This window comes from Pteropus vampyrus, unplaced genomic scaffold, assembly GCF_000151845.1.
Source record: "Pteropus vampyrus isolate Shadow unplaced genomic scaffold, Pvam_2.0 Scaffold1, whole genome shotgun sequence".
NCBI lineage: Eukaryota > Metazoa > Chordata > Mammalia > Chiroptera > Pteropodidae > Pteropus > Pteropus vampyrus.
Window position 1 is genome coordinate 13,362,108 of NW_011888782.1, and position 12,796 is coordinate 13,374,903.

The window sequence follows — 12,796 nt, forward strand, 5'->3', positions numbered from 1 at the left end:
GGAAATGAACACAGAATTAGAGCAGCAAATTCACATTTGAAGCAGTGGATTTAATCATAAACTGATGCTAAATTTAAGTTCAGGGCATTAGATTGATATACTGTGCAAAAACTAATAACAAATGAAAGAGAAGATATTGCCATCTATCAATGAATGCTATACATGCATTGTTTAGAGTAGAATACACAACATATTTCTTTTACATTATTCTCATAATAAATACTTGAGAGGAATAAACAGATGACTAGAGATGTTGACAAGAGATAGAGAGCAGAAGACTTGGTCCAAGAAAAAAAGTGAATATGTGTTTACTGTATTCAATAATCCCTTATAAAAACTAATGAAATTGTTTCTCCACAACCATATTTATAAAAATATAAATATGAACTTAATTTTGTTATATGTTCCTTTTACTGAAGTTGTAAAATCTGTTGTAAATAAATCATCTTCCATTTTTTTCTCCTTAAAATGACACAAATTATGCAGCTGAAATACAGGTAAATGAGAGTTCTCTCACTGGTCTTGGTAAGCTATTTCTTCCTACTAAGGAGGATGAAAATGTTCAGAAGGCATGCTTTGTTGTAGATTCTTATTTCCTAACATACATTTTACAATTTGGAATGTTTCCATTCTAAGATAAGTAGATAAAGCAGGGAACTTTGCCTGGAGTTGTTGAGATGAAATAAAGTGTCTCCCTCATCCATGTTTTTGACCAAAATGCTCTTTCAAACTCTTCTCAGGAGGATTGCATTCTTTGATATTAATTTAGGCATGAAAGGGACAAAATTCTTAAGTAAACTTACTTAAGAATTAATTATTCCTGTATCATCACTCTGTAATATATCTGATTTCAAAACATTCCAACACCCCATTTCTGATACCACATTTGCCCTTAATAAAAATGGTTTTGAAACAAGAGAAAATCTCAAATCTACAAATGAGTTTATTGTGTCTTGATGAGAGAAGTCTTCACCAATATTAATATTTTGAATTGTCCGTTTACTTGATGCCCATCAGAACAAGATCAAGAATGGGTGAGTGATATGTCTCTTTTTTGTAAAGAGGGATAAGAACAATTGTGATAAGGTAAGATGGAAAAGAAAACTGCATGATGTCTTCACCACAAGGGCACGCATTCTCAAGTAGATAGGCTTTAAGAAAGAGTACAAAAGGGAGTTGAGGACCTTACACCTGATTTTTTAAAAACGTTCATGTCAATGACCCTATGAGCCCCAGTGAATAAGCCTACCCTGTTTGAAATCTTTTGTTCAAAAACATAATCTCATACCTTTTCACTGTTCAACTTTTAAGTGGCCTCTCTTTGCTCTCAGGATCAAGGCCAACTCGGTTAAAGTTACCTAAAAGGTGATGGAGCTGTGTCTGCCATCCTTACGCTTAAGCATCAACCAGACTGGGCTTCCTTAAGTTTTTCAAACCTACCAGGATTTATTTCCTTCAGAGTTTTTGTGCATGTTTTCCTCAACCTATCATTTATCTCTCTCCTCTCCTGTATTTTAGCTTGAATTACTTCTATCGATCTCATATTTTAAATGTCAGCTTCTTTCAAAAGCCTTTCTGGACTGCCCACCTCCATCCTCCTTTACTCAGGGCTGGATTCAGGACTACTCCTTATACACATATGGCCCAGTCCCCATAAGGCCTCACATGCCTCTCAACTTTATTATAATAATTAAAAGCTTTCTTATAGACATAGCATCTTGAGGGCTATCAGCACTGTTTTGTTCACTACTGTATCATTGACACCTATGTCAGTGCCTACCCTATGATTCCATTGAAGTCTATGATTCAACAGACATGAGAGAATTTACACATTCAAAAAACTCCTGACCAAAAAAATGGTAACTTTAGCCAGCCATCAGATTATTCCATTGCTCAACACAATTAGGAATTCCTCGACATGAAACATTACACAAAACAGTGATCCAGGAATGCCTATTGAGACCACTGGGTTCTAGGTTGGACTTTGCCATGGACTCATTTTCCATTGGGCAAGTCATTTAATATCTACTTTACTTCAAAGCTCTGTAGCTTCTTCCTACTGGTTTTACTTTAATAAATACAGTCACCCAACTCATCTATGGGTCATGAACAGAGACTGAGATGCCTCACTTGTACAATGAGATACTTTAGTGGGCAACATAGCAAATTTATAAATTAATCAAGTATCTTATTTATCTTTCCATTTTTAAAACTCATTTGAATTTGAGCCTTTGACAATTTTATCAAAATGATGAGAAAAGTTGATAAATCATGATAGAGATTTTTGTTTATTATTTATTTATTCTTTGTTTATGATTTAGTAGTTCTGGTAAAAAGTTTGGTGCTGGAGATGAGAAAGACACTAAAAGGAAATTGAAACTTTTAGATTACTGTAGACTTCATGAAAATTAGGTTTTATTATTCCCATTTAAGACAAGTAGCCATTATTATCATATTTATAATGAACATGATTAAATTCTTTGGAAAACTCTATCTTGGAATTCTCTGATGATTTCATCAGTATATCACAATAGTATGTTTTTTTAAAACCCCACATGTTCAATAAATGATAAATTAATCTTTTAAAACATATAAATAAGACAATTAAGAATTGTAAATACAAAACCCGTTAAAGAAAAAGAGAATAACAGATGTATCAGGGACTTGGGATAAGTTAATTTATGAAGCTTAGCAATTAAAGTACTGCAAGTTTCCTGGCAGCTAAGATAAAATGGGAAATTCATTAGGTAACTCAGTTCTGAGTCTAATGAGAGGACATCTACAGATTTGTTTCTTCCAAGATAGACCTTTTTCCATTTCCATCAAATCCTAGATAAAATCTAATACAAATTTTAAATTCTCAATATATTTTATATCTTCTGACACTATTAAATTCATGGAGCTTTAGGTAAACAGGAAGTTTGGGTCACAGAACATATTACATGTTGTTATTCCCTTAGACACTGCCAAAGAAATTAATGCAAGAAGTTTATTTGCTTTTTAATCAACATATTAAAGTCATAATATCCAAACATTAATAGTTATCAGTGAGCAAAACATCATTAATTGAATGAACTAAAGTAAAAAACATTTTTTAAAGTGACCTGCAATAAATATGACTTTTTTGACCTTTCTCATTTATTAAATCTGGTGATAGGTACAGGGGTACCTATTATATTTTTTATTTAAAATATTCAATAATAACAAATAAATGTAAATTCCTGAAGTTATAAAAATTGCATTATGTAAAAAAATGCAAACATTGAAAGGTCTATTTCTTTTTATGATTTTTATATGAACAAAGAAAAATCTTGGGACATTTGCCAGGTACCAATGTTTAAATTATGTGGGTAATGACAAAAAAAAAAGCTTATTAGGAGTACCTTCTAGAATCATAGTGCCACTTTATATTTGTGGAATCACGTTGAGTCTCTAAAGAAGGGATTTGAAATAATGAGGAAGTTATCAGAACAGAAAACAAAGTATCTCAGAAAGATTTTAGGCCTCTGTTTTACCTTTCCTTTAAAGAACCACCGCCTTTCTGAAACTCCCTATAAATGGAATGAATTGGGGCTCCAGAAAGATAGTGATAAGTGAGAAGAAGTGGGATCATAATACAAGGTTAGGCCAGATGTAGACCTGGTAGGTCTCGGAGGTTGGAAATTAACCTGTGGAAAATCTGGAGGGCTTTTAAGAAGCAATGACATGATGAGTTTGAAAAGGATTTTAAAAGGCACAGTCTTGCTGAGGTGCGTAGGATGAATTGGAGAGAAGAAAGCCTGGGGTCTGAAGTAGTTGGGAGGCTACAAACCTATAGTGTAGGTGGGAGACGATGTATTGACTGTGAGGTAAGAAAAATATATGGTATTACAGAAATTTACATAACATAATTTAGGTTCAGGGAATGAAATGCAGAACTTAGATTCAAAGATGATTAAGTGTTAAGCATGGGCTGAGATCTGAAAATATAGATGTAGGATGACAGAAGTTCAGTCTTTTCTCATGTGCTGAGTTTGAGGTATCAACATTACATCAAAATTATTCAGAAGAGAGCTGGACATGCAAACCTGAAACTTGAGAAATCAGAATTCGAATAATATTTGGAAACCCTCCACATAAAATGTAACAGTTGCATCCCCAAGAATGAATCAATTTTCCAAGAAAAAGGCCACAGAGAAGGCCAGAGCTCTCAAGATTGAACATAATGGTAAAGTAAAGGATTTAAAAATGGAAGAGGGTTAAGCAGAGACTGAAAAAACAAAAAACAAACAAACAAAAAACCCATAATTCGTAGGTGAGTGTAGTTTCAGTCTGGTCCAGAGAAAAAAAAGTCTTTCAAAAACGATAGAAGGGGATTAGGGATATGGGCAGCAGTGTTGGATACCACAGAGAGACCTGAGGAGAGGTCTGAATGCATTTAGCTTCAGAATGCATTTATGGAAGCAACAATTTAAATGATTTCCTACTTGTCTTATCTCTTAACAATACACCTCCTCTTAGTGAATGCGATCCTGTTTTGCGTGGTGGAAGAATGCACATCCTCCAAGGTGCAGAACTTCTCCAGCTCCTCTCCAATAGCTTTAAAGGACATGAGATGTGTCCCATTGGGCACTTATGTGCTTCAATGGACATTTATGAACATTTTATTTCCTAAGACGAAGTTCATCGATGCCTTAAGGTATATCTGGAATTCAAATTGCAAAAGTACTATTGTAAGGCATCTAACATTTATTGACCCTCAATTGTATGCCATGCATTGGCTAATATTTGCATAATTATTTACTTATTTAATATCAGCAACAACACTGAAAGCTGGTCATTATTGGAATTATTGTTCCTAATTTTTTTTGGAGTAGCATCCCAAAATTGTTTTAGTCCCCTTGTGGTGGAAGGCAATATCTCTATACCTTTGAAAACTGAGAAAATGATCCCCTTTGGACCCAGAGATCAAAGAATCAAAATTAGAAAAGCATTTCGGCACTGGAGAATAATGTTTATAAGGCCATATATCACCTATTCTGTTACCAATAATTACTTAATATTACAAATTTCAGGGAATTTCATCTAGTAGAGATAAAATCAAGCTCCTTATATTACAGAGAAATACCACAATTTCTGAGAGTAAAGAATTTTTCACTAAGTCAATTTATTTGGGCCAATTACAGATAAAACTTTTAATTTAAAACTTGACATAGTGGCTTAGCTATCATCTCTTGCATATAGTTTATACAAATTGACAGTTTCTTCTTCTTTTTTTAAACCTATTTAAACTTATCGGAGAAATACACTATTATTTATACTTAAGCCCAAACCACAAAGTAAAAATAATCTACAAATTTGAGGAGTGTATTTCACCCTGAAAGTAAACAGGGTATACAATTTTTCATGGCTAATAATTTTTATAATTGGGATACTATATACTTCCAGCATAATTAATGAAGAGTTGGATTATTCATATCTTCTCAAAATCCAGCTTATGTTGCCCTCTTAATGGCAAATTGAAGAAGCTGTCATTAGCAATATTTCATAGGTAGGTTGTGATTAAAAATTTTTTTAATTTTTTTCTTTTCCAACTCAGAGTTTTTTTTCTCTTTTATGATTTCAGAGTATAATAATAAATAGTTTGAAGCAGAAGTATAGTAGATAATGTCAAACCCTTTGTCTCACGCAAGCCCTCAGGCAAAGAATGAATTGAAGAATGGTTAAATAACGAATCAAGGTCAGTGGAAAAGTTGATGGGTGAGCACTGGGTAAAAGGGAAGATATGGAAGGAAATTTAATCGGGTGCCTCTCTCCAGATTATAGTAACTGCATCTGGATGGGCCATCAGTCTAGTAGTTATAACCAGTTTCAGTGAGCCAAATCAGATCAAACAAAGTGGCTGTGCTATTCTGGTAGAAAGTAGAGGCCAGGGAGGCCAGTGAGCTGAGAGCTGGATAACCTAATCTGAACCACAAGAAGTAAATGTGTAAGCCAGAGAGAATGCCAAAGAGTGCCAGACCAGAACATGGTCAGCAAAGCCTGGAATGAAGGTGAACTACATAGACATGTGAATATGAGAACTAACGAGTAAGGGAAGCTATGAGCAGTAGCTGAAAGGGGTTGAAATGCTTCCTGGTATTTCAGATCCTAATGGGATGAAAGAAATCTCATGAAATGCCTAAGTTATCATATCTCACAAATGCTTTAAACCTTTCTGAATAATTAATTGAATTAACTTTAAATTAAACACAAATTCAATATATAGCCAGCAGCCATTCTTCTCAGACACTGTGTGAATGATCTAAAATACAAAAGGAAGTAAGATATGGCCCCTGTAAGGCCAAACTCCATAGTCTAGCAAAGGAGAAAGGCTTGAAAACAATCAAAAGAAACCACAAAAGAGATATGAACAGTGTGTGTAATCATCATTACAATACTGGGAGAGTAAGGGAAGGCTGAACGGAGGAGGGATATGTGACCTGGGAAGGAAATAGACTTTGCCAGGGTGTGAAGGTATGGATTAATGACAGTGTCTAAAGTGTTCCAGGTATAGTGAAACTATATGAGTATACTGTCGTATTGGAATTAGGAGCGGGGGTGGGGGGGTGGGGGGGTGCAGAATGATGAGAGGGAGAGTGATAAGCAAACGAGAGCCAGATAGTGGCAAGAGCTGTGGTAAGTCTTACCTGTGTACGGTAGTGATTCTCAAGATGGGGGTCCCAGGATCAGTTGCATTATTGTCTGGGAATGAGTTAGAAATGCCAATTCTCAGGTCTTACCTAGAATGAGAAATTCTGGGAGAGGGGGTGGGGCCCAGTAATCTGTGCTTTAATAAGTCCTGCAGGTGATTCTGATGCCCAGTGACATTTTAGACCCACTGCCGCAGGGAAAAGTGAGACTGCAGGGAATAGTTTAGCAAGAGAGAAACAAGGTCTTATTTTCTTCTTGGGATGAAAACTAGCCCAGGGATGAAGCGTAGACTAGACTAATGGCTGAACACCACGGCTATTGCAAAATATAAGAAAGAGAGGCTGAAAGTCAAATATCTTTAATGAGAAAATATGAGTCAGAATTTGGTGTGGTGATTAAGAAAGTGGTAACAATTTGGAGTCACTAATTAGGAGAGGACTAAATAACCCCGGCGATGAAGAACTACTGTCTGTTTTTAAAGTTTCTCATACCTTTCATTTTGATATTTTTCTATTTCTCTTATTTCTGACATAATTTGGCATGAATGGCAGCATTACTTTATAGCAGATGTACAGAAGGCCCTGGAGAGCCTCGCAGTACTTCTCAGGGTAGACTCCTTTAAATCTTTGTGTCTTTATAATAAACCCTAAAATTCTTTCTGTTATGGACGGAATTGCGTCCCTCCTAAATTAATATGTTGAAGCCCCACCCCCCAGTGTGACTGCATTTGGAGGTAGGGCCTTTAAAGAGGTAATATATGTTAAATGAGATCATAGAATTGGTGTCCTTATAAAAGGAAGAGACACTAGATGACTCTCTCTCTCTCTCTCTCTCTCTCTCTCTCTCTCTCTCTCTCTCTCTCTCTCTCGTGTGTGTATGTGTGTGTGTGTGTGTGTGTGTGTGTGTGCGCGCGCACATGCGCACAGAGAAGAGGACAAAGTGAGAAGGCGTCTCTGCAAGCCAGGAAGAGAGGTTTCAGCAGAAACCAACCGTGATGGCACTTTGATCTTAGACTTCCACCTTGCTGAACCATGAGAATATAAATTTCTTCTATATGAACCACACAGTCCGTGGTATTTTGTTTTGGCAGCCAGAGCTGACTAAGACACTATCATAGTGGAAAGAGCATGGCCTCTGGAACCAAACAGATGTGGATTTAAATACCAGCTCTGCCATTTATTAGCTGTATCTTTGTGCCTCAGTCCCTTCATGGCAAAGTATAGATAATGAGGATTATATTACCTCTTCCAGTCATTTATGTATTCACCAATTATTTATTGAGTGCTTTGCATGTGTCAGGTACTCAACAAAAAATTGCAATGCTCCGAGGCTACATTAGTGATTAAAAACAGACATGGTCCTTTACCTCCTAGAGCTTATGGTATAGAGATGGATAGACAATAATAAACAAATTTCAAAAATTTATGTTAATTTGTAGTTAAGATTAGTGCTACAGCTTCTGCTAAAGAGATGTGCCTCACTCAAAGTACATGCTCCTTCCTAGGATAGCCTTCTCTCAATGAGTGGTCAGTGCAGAAGTATAAAGCTTAGCCCCCTTGCTCCAATTTAGGATAATTCTGAAGGGCCATCCCAGCTTCAGAGTGCCTTGTGGAGTTGGCTAAGTTGTTGCTATGACTACACCACAGCTCAGATTCTCCATCGGCTTAACCCTGTTTCTTTCCCTACTTTCCCCAAAGTATTGACCACCAGAGCACTCCTAATAAACTTTCTGTGTGCTAACTCCACCTCAAAGTCTACTTCCCAGGAACCCAAGCTGAAATAGCAGGTTTGTATGGAATAAATGTAAACATGCTTTGCAATCAAGAAAAGTTAGTCAAGATTCTTTAGCTGAACCTGGGAATGGGATATGGGCTCCCCAAAGCCCATCCCTTCTCTGTCTGCTCATAAACTAGGAGCCAGCAGTAACAGAACCAGGATGAACAGGGCAGGTGACATTGCATAGTGTCCTAACACTGACGTATCATAGATCTTGTCTTGAAACTTAAATAAGTCCGATGGCCAGAAATTGGCAGAGGCGAAACCATCATTTGTACCTTCATTTTACCAATTCAGAGCTTAGGAATCAGCTGAAAATGACAAGACTATGACAATGTCACAGAAATGGCAAGGGAGATGGACAGGATTAATAGCCTAGAAATAGATCTAAGATAAAAGACTGAAAAGTAAAAGGTAGGTTATTCGTTAAATACTTCTGGAAATATAGTGTTAGAAAAATTAGTTATCTGAAAAAAAAAGTTAGATATTCAATTCCCACCAAAATAAAACAAAGAGGAAGAAAGAAAAATAGATGTAAAATAGCAATCTATTAAAAAAAAAAACAACAACAGAAAGCAGAAGAAAGATAGAGGATAGAATGGGTTATCTCTTACTAAGTATTAAATAATGGAATAAATAACTAAGAAAAATACTCTATATGTATGTCAGGTTATTATTAATAAAAGTGAAAGAAAAGAACAATTACAATAAATGTCACAAACAGGATAGAAGATGGTTTCATAAAGAAAAACAATATATAAATCAGTAAGAAAAATAATAATAATCTAATTCAAAATGGCAAAGAATATGGTAGACAATTCATAGGATGATAAAAAGTCTACTAAGCATGCAAAATATTTATCATTTCTAATAAAATTAATAAGTTGTAATCATATGCCTTTTTGTATCAATTTAGAAAATATATTTAAAATTTCTTTACCTATTGTTGATAATTTACCTACAGTAAGCACAATAATTCCACTTCTAGGAATTATCTTTCAGAAATAAACAAAGATAGAGATGAAAGTTTAATTTTTAGAGTATTTATCTCAGTGTTAATTTTAAAAGGAAAATTAGGAACAATCTTAAAATTCAACAATAGATAAATAGTAAAATAATTGTGGTATCTGAACACAGCTTACAATAGGACAAGAACAGACAAACAGTGGACTGGCCTGATCCTGGAGACAGTAGGCTTTTTTGGGGGAGGCAGGGGTATGTTTTGTTTTGTTTTGCTTGGATTTTTAATGTATTCCCAATGGCATGCTGCATAGTTAGAGAGAACTTGATAGTTGTGGAAAAGGTGACAGACATTTACACAGCACCAGAGAAGTTAAGAACATAAACTCTGGATCTGATTTCCATGTGTCCGCATTCATTCTGTTACTTGTATGATCTTATTCTATGGGCAATGAGGGAATCATTGCAGGTCTTTGTATTAATTAGGATAGCATCTTTGAGTAGCAAGGATGGTGTCTTTGAGTAGCAAGGAACAAGAGCCAATTTAAATCAGTTTAAACAAAAAATGGGTAACAATGAGCAAGTGCTCTTTTAGTCTAGGTTGTGTGCAAGTGGATTGTCTTGGACTATAGTCCCAAGGAGCAGGAGTGAAGGATAAAGAAGAGTGAAACAAGGGAGGAAGGAAAGATAATATATGGCTGTTTTGTTGAGTTTTCACTTCTCTGGTAACTGGTGTTGGATATCATGAGACCTTTGGAGATGTCTTACAAAATGTGCTTTAGAACTGTCTTCTCGGGGAATAAAAAGCAGGACACATTTATCCACTGGATTCCTTTCACTATTCATCAAGGTGGCCCCACAGGCATTGTTTGATTTCCCTGCCCTTCTGGGTTGTATATATGTGGCAGCTGAGAGTTTCCCTGTGGATGTTTCATGCAGTAGCGTCAGAGAAGCATGTGGGAAGTACAAAGTGCTGCCAGTTGTACCTAACATGATGATAGGTGAAGCCTACAAAGAACTAGTGATCACATATAGGAATTGTTGCTGAGAAGATTTGGATTGGTGTACAAGTCTTTGGTGGTTCAAAGAAGAGCAAAGACCCAGAAAGGCAGGAATAGAGCTGAGCCTCTGAGCACCTATAACCAAAGTTTCAAAATTCCTCTGGATTTCCTCAGTCCTGAATCTCTGTTTCTCTTTGGTTGGGCATCACCATCACCCTTTCTTTCTTCTTAGATCTGTTTTCAGTGTAGCTGGCCATCTAACTACTGATATTTCAGACTCAGGTACAACAAAAAGCACTGTTTTGTTTTTTTTTTTTTTTGTCATGTTTTCATCTCCTAGGAGAAATTCTACAAAAGATCATAGCATCTGCACCAAGGTAAGAGAACTCCAATATAAGTCATGTCATAGTATTATCATTATCTTTATTATTATTGCATTGTTTAGGAATAAAAGTCTCTGACCCCAGAGAAAATTGTGGTCTGTCTCAAAGGAGGCCACCCAAAAGATGATACGCAGTAAAAACAAAACATGAAATATAGAAAGCCTTCTGCAGAGGTGAGAGGTGATTTTTTCACACTTTTTTTTCTCACCTGATAAGTGATAGGTCACACTTAAATCTCCTTTGTTCATTTGAAGGATGTTTCACATAATCCTGATTTAAACACATTGTTATCTACATTTCAGTCCTGAAGGCAGAGTAGCTCTCAACTGTTACATCAAAAAAACCTCCAAAAAACCTGAATATAGTGCAACAATAGTTCAAAAGAACAGTTTTCTAAAAACAAAAGATATTCATCACAGTAACAATAGCTAGAATTTATGAACGGCCTACTATTTGCCAGAAACCACTCTCAGTGTTTGTCAATCTCAGTCATGCAGGGATGGTGCTATTGAGGAAAGCGAGGCTGAGGAGGAGAAATGACTTACCAAATACAAATTAAAGTAGAAGGGTAGATATGTAGGTATATACAACAATGTGAATGAGTCTCATAGCTCTTGAGTTGAAGAAAAGAAGCTAGATATGAAAGACTACACATTGTATGATTACATTTATATAAAGTTCAAAGACAGGTAAAAGTAATCAATTCTCATAGAAGTCAGGGGAATAGTTACTTTTGTTGAATGGGGTTTGACTAAGTGGGGGATATCAAAGAAGATTCTGGATAACTAGAAATGTTCTATATCTTGATATGGATGGTAGTTCAAAAATGTATACATATGTAAAAACTCATTCAGCTGCACAAAGATTTGTGCTCTTTTCTGAATATAGGTCATATCTTAATAAATAAAAGCTAAAAAGTAAAAGAAGGGAAAAGGAATTAGAATTAGCTCTCTTTAGTTTCAAAGACCCTCTCATTCCACTACATACTCTTTCTACAATGTCTCAAGTGCTTAAACAGAATTTTACCCATTTTTCTGGGATAGTGCACAGTAAAGTCTCCATAGATTCTTTAACAAACTATTGCAAGTAGGTTCATGTAGTGGAAATTGCAGAGTACAGGAGGCTGGTTATGAAAGGATGATGTAGTAAACTGGGACTAGTTTATAAAGAGTTTTGTGAACCTTATTAAAGGGAAAGGTTTGAGTTTTATTTATATTGGGAACCACTGAGGGATTTTATGTAAGAAATTTTATGATTATATTTGCTGTTGTGGGTGAAACGGATTTGAAAGAACGATGGGAGGAGAAAAATCCTGGGAGTAAAGAGCAAGTTTCTAGGCTGTTGTAATCATCTCTACAAAAGCAGATAGATCTTGGACTAAGAGTTAGAACAGCGTGGTTGGTAGATGAAATAAAGATATGTTACAGAAGAACGGAGAATGTGTTGTGATCAATTGGATGTGGACAATGAGGGACAGATAGTTGCTAACTGAAGTGGCCAGGTGGACTGATCCATAGTGAAACAGGCCCTATTCAAAACCAGGAAAACAGGGACAATGTGTCTTGTTCTGGGGAGAGCAATAATGTTAGCCAAGCGATTTGGGATTAAAGGAAGAGTTCTAGTCTTTGTAAAACAAATAAAAAACTAGACTGTTATTATAGGCTGAATAGTACCTCAGAAAATCCATATGTTGAAATCCTAAGCCCAGTACCTGAGAAAGTGACTATTTAGAAATAGGGTCTTTAAAAGAGGTAATTAAGTTAAAATAAAGTATTTAGGGTAGGCCCTAACCCAATATGACTTGTCTCCTTATAAAAAATGGAAATTGGACACAGACATACACAGAGAGAAGATCATATGAAGAGACAAGGAGAATTTGTCTACCTACAAGCCAAGGAGATTGGGACTCAGAAGAAACCAAACCTACGGACACCTTGACTTTAGACTCCTAGCCTCCAATAGTGAGAAGATAAATTTCTGTTGTTGAAGCCACCCAGTCTGTGG